This window comes from Hippoglossus stenolepis, chromosome 19 (genome assembly GCF_022539355.2).
Source record: "Hippoglossus stenolepis isolate QCI-W04-F060 chromosome 19, HSTE1.2, whole genome shotgun sequence".
NCBI lineage: Eukaryota > Metazoa > Chordata > Actinopteri > Pleuronectiformes > Pleuronectidae > Hippoglossus > Hippoglossus stenolepis.
In genome coordinates this window covers 17,921,074-17,931,574 of record NC_061501.1, presented here as the reverse complement: position 1 = coordinate 17,931,574, position 10,501 = coordinate 17,921,074, and the positions used below count along the sequence as shown (strand labels likewise).

Here is a 10,501-nt window from a genome sequence, read left to right as displayed (position 1 = left end):
ATGCAACGAGAGGAAGCCAATGGGATCGTGTGGAGAGGCCAGAGGGGGGGAACTGTCAGGGAGGTTCACATTTTTATTTTACCTCCGTAGAGTCCAGCGCTCGAAATGAGTATTTTGAGTTTTGGGTGTTGCACATGAGCAGAGGGCGCACTAACATGATACGGCTGTTTTGAGTTGAACTAAAACATTAAGATGCTTTATTATCTAAAATAGGAAGATGTACTGCACATGGAGCTGATGAGATATGAAATCAATATTAGTTTTTACCTTAGCTTCTGTGATAATCGTGTTGATATCACATATCTTCTTCACAATAAACCAACAAATCAGTTTAATGTAACAGCAGCAGGGAAAGGAAACGACCTGAGACGATAATGATGGTGTTTCTGAATCAAAATGAAAAACTCGTATTAACACTAATGTCTGCTGCACACAGGAGGTTTATCAAAACTGATTTTAAAAACATTGGAGACGAAGGAGGTGTCGACAAATGAAGCAGATTAATAATCTTTTATCCTCCTTCTTTGAGGTTTCCCCTTTTAATTTGAATTGTGATGACACCAGTGAGAGACCATGCACTTGGCGTGTAAACATGGAGGTGAACTTCCGGCGCCATCGGGTGGTTGCGCTTATTGTGGCATGTGTGCACATTTATGCTGTAGGCAGCCATGTTTTGATACGTAACACGACGGAGCAGTGTTGGGTTGGTGACGCTTCCCAGGCTGATTGGAAATCAGATCGTTCACGTTCGGGCAGCATCGGTGAAAAGAGTTAAGTTTGGATGTTTTTTATTACCGGCAGAGAAATAAAGGAACAGAAAGTCGAATCTCCTGGAGGAAAAACCTCAGAAAGGACGTGGATCTGAATAAATGACGCACGCGACACGACCTTTACCAAACAAACACCGTTTATAAAACAGCTGAGAATGTGTCCGCTCATACAAAGAACAAATATTATCAAATAATTATAATAATATGCCAATTTAGTTGTGCCCTCAATTTACATCATTTTCTTTTTAAATTGGACGCTCCTCTTTAATTCCAGTGTTTTACATTTCATCCCTTTTTCATGAAACCATTTGTCGGGTCTGTTTTGATGTGAGCACGAGGATAAATCATTCATTACACTCCTGGTATTTTATGGTAATTGATAAATCACTGCTGATGATGCTTTTCTGGTACCTGTGATGAATTCCTGATAACGTGGGAGGGTTGAAGAGCCGCAGTGTGGCAGCTGTAACTCAGGTAACAGAGTCAGTCAGCTATTAACCGCAGGGTCGGTGGTATAATCACATCAATTTACATCAGTTTGCGTGAGCTGTCACACGCAGGGACGCTGTCGTATTGTTGTGTTCGCCATCAGTGGCTGTGTTTGACGAATAAAAGCTGGAATATTCTTAATATAAATCAGGATAATAGCTTTACTCATGCCAGAGCTTCTTCTTCTTCTTCTTCTTCGATACAGATCAACAAGTCCATCAAATACCCCCCACGTGTATTCCCCGACATTTTGACTAATGGACAGTAAAAACTTGGGACTTTTCTCGCCGGGGTGCAGGGAGCAGGTGCGACTCACGAGCCACAAGATGCCCATTCCTGAAGAAACACGACGGTTCACAGGTGAAGCAGGAAGCGTCCACGGGCTCGCACCTCGTATCATTAGAGCCAGATGAGCCTCTGCGGGCCGATCTGAGGCCGACAGCTGAGACAGAGCTCCGACCCTTCCCCGCGGTGACTAATGGTTCAGACGGCGCTCACTACATCTCCCGGGCAGAAGTGTGTCACCCGATCCAAAATGCCTCAGGTTGTGCAAACTGGAGGTGCCGGTGGGTCACGTTACCCCCACTCCGATCTGTGAAAACACCATCAATCCTGGATCTATTCTTAGTGGCGTCGCGACAAATACAATAAATAGAGATGCTGCGATACCATTTCTTTCCTCCCGGATTACGATACCTGGACTTTGTGTATCGACAGATACCGAGAACAAATCTGTCCCCAGTGCATTTAATAGAGTGAGAGTTCACCCTGTATGATGATTGCTATCATTGTTGTGTGGCCTGGCTCAGGAAATACATCTCGGAATACACAACACTGAATTTGAAGATTGTTGGTCATGTTTCTTGCTTTCGTTTTCAATTCATTGCATCGATAAAATCTGGTTTCCATAAATTAGCTGCTGCAGTTTGTCGTTACACAACCGTTAATCCCTTCTTCTTCTTCTTCTTCTTCTCTAGAAACAGCACTTTCCAGTGGCAGAAGAGTGCAACCGCTGTTTTGGAGAGGTGAAGAAGAACATCAGCTCTCGTGACTGGAGGTAAAATCAATAACTTCCCATTCCCTATCATCACTATCCAAACGTAAAACATTAGAAAAAAAGTGGAAACAAGGGAATAAATCAAGTAAAATAACCTGTGGGACACGCTAAAATAAAAATATCATATTTAACTGGACATGGATGCATTAAGGCGTTACCGGGACGAGGACACTGCTCAGTCCAGAGTGAACTATCGATGATTTAGGAGGACTCGTCATAAAACCCAGCAGAATGAATTGTAATAACTCATGTGATGACATTGGTAAACATGATAACTGCCGCCATACTGGCCACAACCGCTTTTATATGCATCTCCCCACAAACCCTCCACAAGCGATCCCTCAATTTCATTTTCTTTACTGCGAGTGTTACAGCCTCACGGAGCCACTGCCACGGCCGCAGACTGTTATTTTTGTCGGTGATGTCTTACTCTTGACATGTTTGCGGGGAGGTCAAGCCTCGCAAAGTGGAAAGATTCCCTGCAGAGGCTACACCCACACATCCTCTGCCGCAGACGAGCCAATTCACTCATCTTGTCAACTTCTGGGACAAGTAAAAATTACAAGAACATCTTTCTCGGCCGTGACGGTAATGATGTTCTGACCTTTCTCGAGCTCACGTGGTTTTAGGGACATGGAACCTTGAGGCTTTCCAGAATTGCTTCAGGTCAAACGCTTGGTGTTTTAATATGAATATTGTAATAACAGGAGGTAAACACAAAATGAAAATGCATTAATATGAAAATGTCATGAAATTCAATTAACCAGGATGTTTAAAGTTGGGTTCTGCGCGGCCAGGTTGTCCTTTCACATCCTGCCGTTATCTTAAAGGGTGAGGAAAGTGTTTCCTCGGGGCAACAGGGCTCATTGCTGCAGGCATTCACATGCACACACGTACAATAACTCACACACGGACATAATGTTTATGGATGATACAATCTCGCCATGATTGAGCCATAGGTAAGGAGAAGAGGATTTAGAAAACCTCAATTAGGTGCGGCTTCAGCGCGGGATGATTCTGTGGGGGAGGATTGCATTTGGAGTCGAGGGCTAATGGTTTTTACAATGGGTCACAAATGGAGAGTAGAAGAGGTAGAAAGAGAGGTAGGTCCCGATGCCACTGATTGGCCTCAATCACGGCGGGTGATTGGGAGACAGGATGATGGAGAGTCCTGCTCCGTCCTCACTCATCGTTCCTCCACCTCGTTTAGATTCATTTATTTGCGTCTGGGACGTTCGGCGTCGCGGCTGCGGTGAGTGGATGTAGAGATGAGGACACAATTTAGGTGGCGTTTTGTCGTATTAATGCAGTGTGGGGTAAACGTAGAGCAGCGTCTACGCGGAGAGAAGCACTAGAGGCAAACTGACGAGAGAGGGAGACTTTACAGAGCGAGTTGACGTCAGAGAACGGTCGAAAAGTGCGTCAGGTTTGAGTCAGTATGTGCAGACAGTGACCCTGATAGTGTCCAGGGAGAGAGAGAGAGCATCCAATGAGCGAGTGTGTTGCTCAGCTTCATCTTCTTAACTAGCGGTCGTGATGCAAGTTAATCGTTCTTCTGCGGTTTAACTGTTCTGACTCACATGCAACTTTAATTTGGAAATATAAAGCAAAGATCCGGTGAGATGTTGTGGAGTTAAAAAAATATTTATTTCCCAGAGTGGAAATAAGTGACTTGATACATTTGTTCATCTGTTCAAAATGTTTGTATTTATTTATTTTAGAGATTCACATAAAAGACTCTTGACAATCTTATCTATTAACTAACTAATTAACTAACTTATTCATTAAGTTGAAGGTTGAAGTAGGAGTGAGAAGAAAATGAGAGTTATTATGGGAATTAGGATGAATTGCATTGTTTACTAAATGTTTCTTGATGATAAGTAGTCATTGTAGATTAAATGCTGTGGGTACACAATGCAATAAATACACAATTTAAGATCTAGCACCATGGGCACACATTAGCTGTTACACTGGGGAACAATGGGAATGACTGTAAAAAAACATAAATTACATATTAACTTCACTGAGTAAGAATCAGATCTTCATGTATAAATATTCCTCTGCCAACAAACTCCTGAGAGTTCACTCAGATTGTACTGATACTATAAAAAGATCCACTTGTCGGCAGCGAGACTCGGTGCAAAGCAAATGTCAGTCGGTTCCCGGCCTGTGTTGAGGATTGGCACAGATCCACTGTCTTTATTTATGATGAGGAAACTGAACAACAGCAGGTCGTCAGAATAATATATCTCACAATCGCATTTATTTGGATCAATATTAAAATTAAGTATTAGAAAGACTAAACCATTTATCTCTACTTGTGTAATTTTAAGTAATGTCTATCAATAATGTTATAGCTACCTACATATTCATAGATTATTGGTAAAGCTGATTGTTGTGGTGTCCAACTTAAACAGGCTTTAAATACAAAATTATGGAAAAGGCTGGAGAAATTAACTATAGATCAACGTCATTGAAGAACTTTCCAGTTGGAGCAGAATATGTGAACCATGTGCGAAACACAGAACAAGCCTGAATACCACAAACAGCTGAAAACTGGGCGACCGTCCCGCTCGTCGTAGACAAAAAGGACAAATCCTCTGCAGCCCACAGTTGCATCACATACGTCTTACGCCTTAATTGTTGACACAGCCAAAAACGGCTGAAGTGGCAGTCGGTAATTGCCAGCCTCTGTTCTCACAACATTTCCAAAACCGTGCAAATTAATTTGGCATCACGTCGAACATTTCCCGGATGCATTGAATGACTGTTTCATCATCCTTGAACGCTGCATTCTAATCCAGAGCATCATCACAGTGAGAGCTCTGCTTCTTGTGACGCAAGGTGATATTCAGCTCTAAAATAGGTGCTGCATTATGCTAATGGGCGAGGGCATCATCCATGTAAAACATTATTTCCTAAAACAACCTCGGGGGTTGTTTTACAAGCGCTGCAAGGCCAGAACACACGTGCCTGTGTCGCTGTGCCGGAGTGTGTATCCCTGCTAGCCGTGCATTATCCATTCTGCTGCTGGATTAATGGGGCAATTGATCAACGGCAGACTTGTGTATCCCAGAGAACGGCTGATCACTCACCTACAGCGGGGCCCGACACAGGAGCGCCAATCGGCACTGCAACAGCCAGAATGATTACAGACGCATGGCTGGGCCGAGCAGCAGAGGAGCCGCCGCCGCCACCGCCGACTCCCTCCTCCTCTGACAGATTGACATTGATAGGGGGAAGGAGCTGCGACGGGGAGCAGGGCAGAAGCTGAGGATAGGTTCAACAAGGCAGAAGCCTAACAGGAACGAAACGCAGGCGTAAAGCTCAATCACGGCGCCGAGGGCCTTGCTCCGAGGGAGACGATTGCTCCTCGGCGCCTTCAATATAATGATGTACACCTGAAGAGGCATCACAGTTGATCGTATGGATCGAGACGAAGATAGAACAGTTCGAGTAGAGCGCGGATATGGGACGACTGTTTCCTCTTCTTGTTGTTCGACGTGTGTCCGACCATCTGTCACCTCCCTCTCTTTTTAACGTGAAGAAAGTGTATAAATGATTTTTTGTGTCTCTGGTACATTTATATTCTCACCAGCCCTTTGTATCTACATTAGCTGCCATGTTCTACGGGAGCCCAGAACAGACAAACTAAATCTAAATCAGTTACCCTGTAGGTTTTCCTTCCCACTCAGATAGGGCTGAGGGCTGAGGTGGGGTGGGGGGGATATTGTTCCTTGCAATCTGCCATCTCACTGCTATATGCTAATCCCACAAATGAAATTTTAAATATTTATTCCATTCAAACATTGCGGCGTTCGCCTCATTGTATAACTATTAAAAAAATTAATAAATGAATACTGATTGATGTTTTTTTGTTTTGTTTTGTTTGCAGTTTCTACAGACAGATAATTACAGACAGTACACGGTTGCCGATGGCGTCTGTCGTTAGTACGTCTGTCTGTCGTCGAGTCAGGTTTGCAGCGTCGGCTTTAGCTCTGTTCCTGTCGGCAGATCCATGGAGACTCACTTCCTTCCCGCTGACTTTAAAGATCAGTAGAAGGGGATGTCCTGGGGTCGGCTTGGGATATTTAACTGGTTAGCAAAAGTGGAAGGTGAAAAAACACAGATATCACATCACTATTTCATTTATCTTCTTATAGTTATATCATTAAGTGTTTGCCACAACACATGAACTCAGATTGTAAGTCACTAAAGCTATTGCTCACACAGAAGCTTATAAAACAGAATCCCACTCATCCACCATGTCACAGTTTCTCATTTTCTTTATTCATGTGTTGTCTCGTCCTTTAGCCATTTCTGCTGTGTCCTTGTGCTTCACTTTGCAGCCGTCACTTGTCTACTACATGATAAAATATTGCCCTGAGATGGACGACAGCGAGCTGGAAGGCTCACAGAGCTCGGCCGTAATGCAGCGCGTGTGAGTGCGTTGAGACGTTCGATCAATGCAGGAAACGATCGCTCGCACCAGTTCATTCTGTTCCACTGTATATTAAAGCTTTCACGCTGAGCACGACGGACGCAGTAAGAGCTGCGGTAATGCATCGTAATATAAGTAACACTGAAACGCAAGAGGGGAGAGGATTCAGGCTGCAGATCACAAAGCCTTCAGTCTGGGTTGGGCAGTGGCTGAAATGCAATCTTTAGATTCTCGTTGATGTTCCAGTTTGACTATATTTGCTGCTTAACAAAGAAATTTGGCTAAAACACATCTGCATTCAAGCCACGTTTGAAGAGAAACCGAGGAGACGATGTTTGAGGAGGTTTTAATGGAGATTTACTCGGGGACGTCGGGGGACCAGTGCGGTTTCTGCCAAACTAACTGACGACCAGATCACTCACAGGAAACTGGCACAGCCCAATTCCTTTGTGTGTTGTTTACTAATGCAGCCAGTGTTTGAAGTTGGTTAGTGAATAAGTGGGTTTGCCAGTTTAAAGCTGCAGTCGTCAGTGTGAAATCGTCAAAATGAAAAATCCACGATAGATTCTCCACAGACGTGATCTTTCTTTCAGCTCCACAGATCATTTCAGCCTCTTTCAGCTCATTGTTTTTGGTTCTGGTGCCAGGACGTCCGTCTGTATGTAGCGTGTGAAGGAGGTTCCCAGCCCCACGTGCGTGATATCGCAGCAACAAGTGGAAGTAAAATGATTTGTTTTAAAAGGTACAAGAAAGAAAAGTGAAACCAAGCAGACTAATGCACCTGCGATATATACAGTGGATTCTATGCTTTGATTTGTATCATCAAAGCAGCAGAGTGGTTGAGTTAATGATGCCGGTGCAACATGGGCCTCTGGAGGTAATTTGGCAGAAGTTCTTTGTAATGTTCCAATAAACATCATCTTCTAGAGCTGGAATTCAAGCCAGATATTTGAGCCTCTCAGGGAAACAACTCTCAACTTTTGATTAGTTACCAGTAAGGTCGACTTTGTTCTCTGCAAATATTCCCTTTTTAAATGAATAGAATCAGGTTTATGATTCAAATCATTCATTTATCAAGATAGGATATTCTTCGGGATACAGAGTGGATTTTCTCCGGCTTCCTCCCACAATCCAGAGACGTACAGATTGGGGTCAGGTTAATTGGAGACTCTAAATTGACCGTGGGTGTGAAGGCTGTTTATCTCTGAGTGTCGGCCTTGTGATGCGCTGACAACCTGTCCAGGATGCACCCCCGCCTCCTGCCAAAGGCAGCCGGGATTGGCTCGAGCCCTCCCCTGACCCCTAGAGGATAAGCAGTGTAGATAATGGACGGATGAAAACAACAGATACGATCTGACCAGAAATTGGAGATAGCCGGCTGGTTCTGGGCCACACTTTACTTTTTTAAAGTTTGCAAACATTTGGAAAACACTGACAGACCCACCAAGCGCTCACTGAGCAGTCAAACTGAAACCACAAGTTAATCAGGAACATAACGAGATTTTCTAGATTCCTTTAAAATATCTTTTAATATCACTCAGCTAGGAATTTAGCCAGAGTAACAGTAAAACGCTGGAACAAACCGATTTACCGAGTCTGGAGGGGGCGAGAGTAAATCGTTGAAGGAGGAGTGCTGGGATATTGAAAGCCAGTTACCATAAGGAGTCTCTGGTATTGATTACCTGGTTAAATGGGAGCCTGTTAGCCACAGACAGAGTGTAAACTGATTAGACAAATCTAGATTGACTCTGCGTGTGTGTGTGTCGTGTGTGTGCGTGTGTGTGTGTGTGTGTGTGTGTGTGCTCGGTATAGGAGGAGGAGACAGCAGTCGGACAAACTGAATTTCTCTGAGCTGGAGAATGGCTTCTTACACTATCTATAATACTCCTGTGCTGTGCCGCTGTGCTGCTTCTCATATAGCAGAACCACCCCCTTCCTCTCCACCGCCTCGACACCACCACCATTACTTCCTCTCCGAGTCTCGCAGATACCCTCTGCTCCGCTCGCAGCGCCGGCCCAGCCCGTCAGTGGACTGTGCCATTTGATCCATGCAGAAGATGATTCACGCTCTGCGATCCGAGGAGTAAGAGCGGCCGAGGAATTCCTCTCTCTCTCTCTCTCTCTCTCTCCCCTACTCTCCACATCCATTATTCAGAATCTGTGCCTTCCTCCTCGCTTTTTTTTTTCCTCTGGTCTCCTTCCTCCCACTGCTTTGGCTGCTGCTGTACTCACTATCGGCTGCATCCCAGCTCAGCATCCACAACCTGAGGTATCAGTCGTCTGGGAACCACCCATCTGGAACTCTAATGTCCAGCTGCACAGGTGAGGACAGAGTGCAACTAAGTACTGCTTTGGCTTTGTGACCTTCAGAGTTTGTGGTGTGTTTTTGTGTGTGTGTGTGTGTGTGAAATGCATCTTTGGAAAGTCGTGGCCGATTCGCTTCCTAACTTTCTGCGTAATTTATTTATGTCAGATTGAAATCTGTTTCTATGGCAGCTTCCTAACGCAGCCTGATAGTTTTGACACATTAGAAGGTGTTTGACATGCACTAAAGTTTAATGTCCCCATACAAGTCGCTAATCCCACTTCTCTCCACCTCACACCCATTCTGCAGGCTGCAATTCTTTATTGTGTCATAAAGAGAGAACAGTGAAGTTCAGTCACTGGACTCTTGGTGGAGCTCGAAGGAATCTGGACTAAACAGAAACTCAGTAACACAATAAAACCTCCTCATTTTAATTCTATGTGGGAAAAAACCTTAATGTTTGCAGCTAAAAACCTTAAGATGGCATGATATTTGTGATGCTCGGAGGTATTCATATTTCCAGCTTAAGACGACCGAGCTTTTATTTCGATTTTTGTGCACGCTCCTCTTTCTCCGTCTCGCTCGCGTTCACACATGTCACTATGTGGCCTGAGATTGATATGCGACCCCAGGCTGAGGGAAGCGAATTGATTTGATACACCGTGGCATACCTCCAAGTTGACTTTCTGTTTCATAATGCAGCGGCTGCAGAGCGGTGGCTGCAGGAGAGAACAGAAAAGACAGAGGAAGAGGAAGAGGAGGGGGGTATCATCTGAGCGAGATGGGCTGTTGATGTGCGGCTACGTGAGAACGTGTCGAGGTGAAGCTGGAGTCTGACGCAAGATTGTCAACACAGCTGGATTTCAAAGAGGCAGGTTTCAGAGTGAGGGGCTGTTGAGCTGCTGCAGGAGGAGGCAGGAGGGATGCAACTCCAACAGGGAGGTTCACTGGGGAAAGGAGAAAGCAGATGAGATATAACTCTCATAACACAATTGGTTTGAAACACATTTTTGTTTTTCGGTGAACCGCGTTGTTTTGATTTTATCACACGGTTCGTCCACGGCATGAATTTCATTTGACTGTTTTTCACCGAGTTGGTGAATATGCAGGTTTTTTTCACTCTGGCAACACATTTGGTGATAACGTGTCACAGCTAAGCTGCTAATCTGTATTTTAAGGAGGTGTTAATGCTTTTCACTTCCAAGAATCTGCTGTCAATCACACTGTGTGGGCAGATATCGTCTCTGCTTCCATTTCCTGTTGTGTTTTTCTGCATTGGGGTCGAAGCCAAAGATGATGCCGGAGCTTTCAATTTGTGCCACAGAAATAAGATTTAGCTTCAGCCCAACAACCTGGATGTAATAACACAACTTCAAGTTTCATGAATATTTTCAGCTGTTGCAAACCTTCCAGTTATGTCACAAAGTTAAAATTAGCCT

At 44.4% G+C, this 10,501-nt stretch overlaps 1 protein-coding gene across 1 annotated transcript in view; it reads left to right on the top strand.

Moving 5' to 3' along the window:
* Positions 1 to 8,744: 8,744 nt before the first annotated feature.
* LOC118098936 (cadherin-18) overlaps positions 8,745 to 10,501 on the top strand; it is a 135,471-nt gene continuing 133,714 nt past the window's right edge. Inside the window, exon 1 of the mRNA XM_035143196.2 lies at positions 8,745 to 9,079. The gene's annotated coding sequence lies outside the window, so the exon portion shown is untranslated. The remainder of the gene's footprint in view (positions 9,080 to 10,501) is intronic.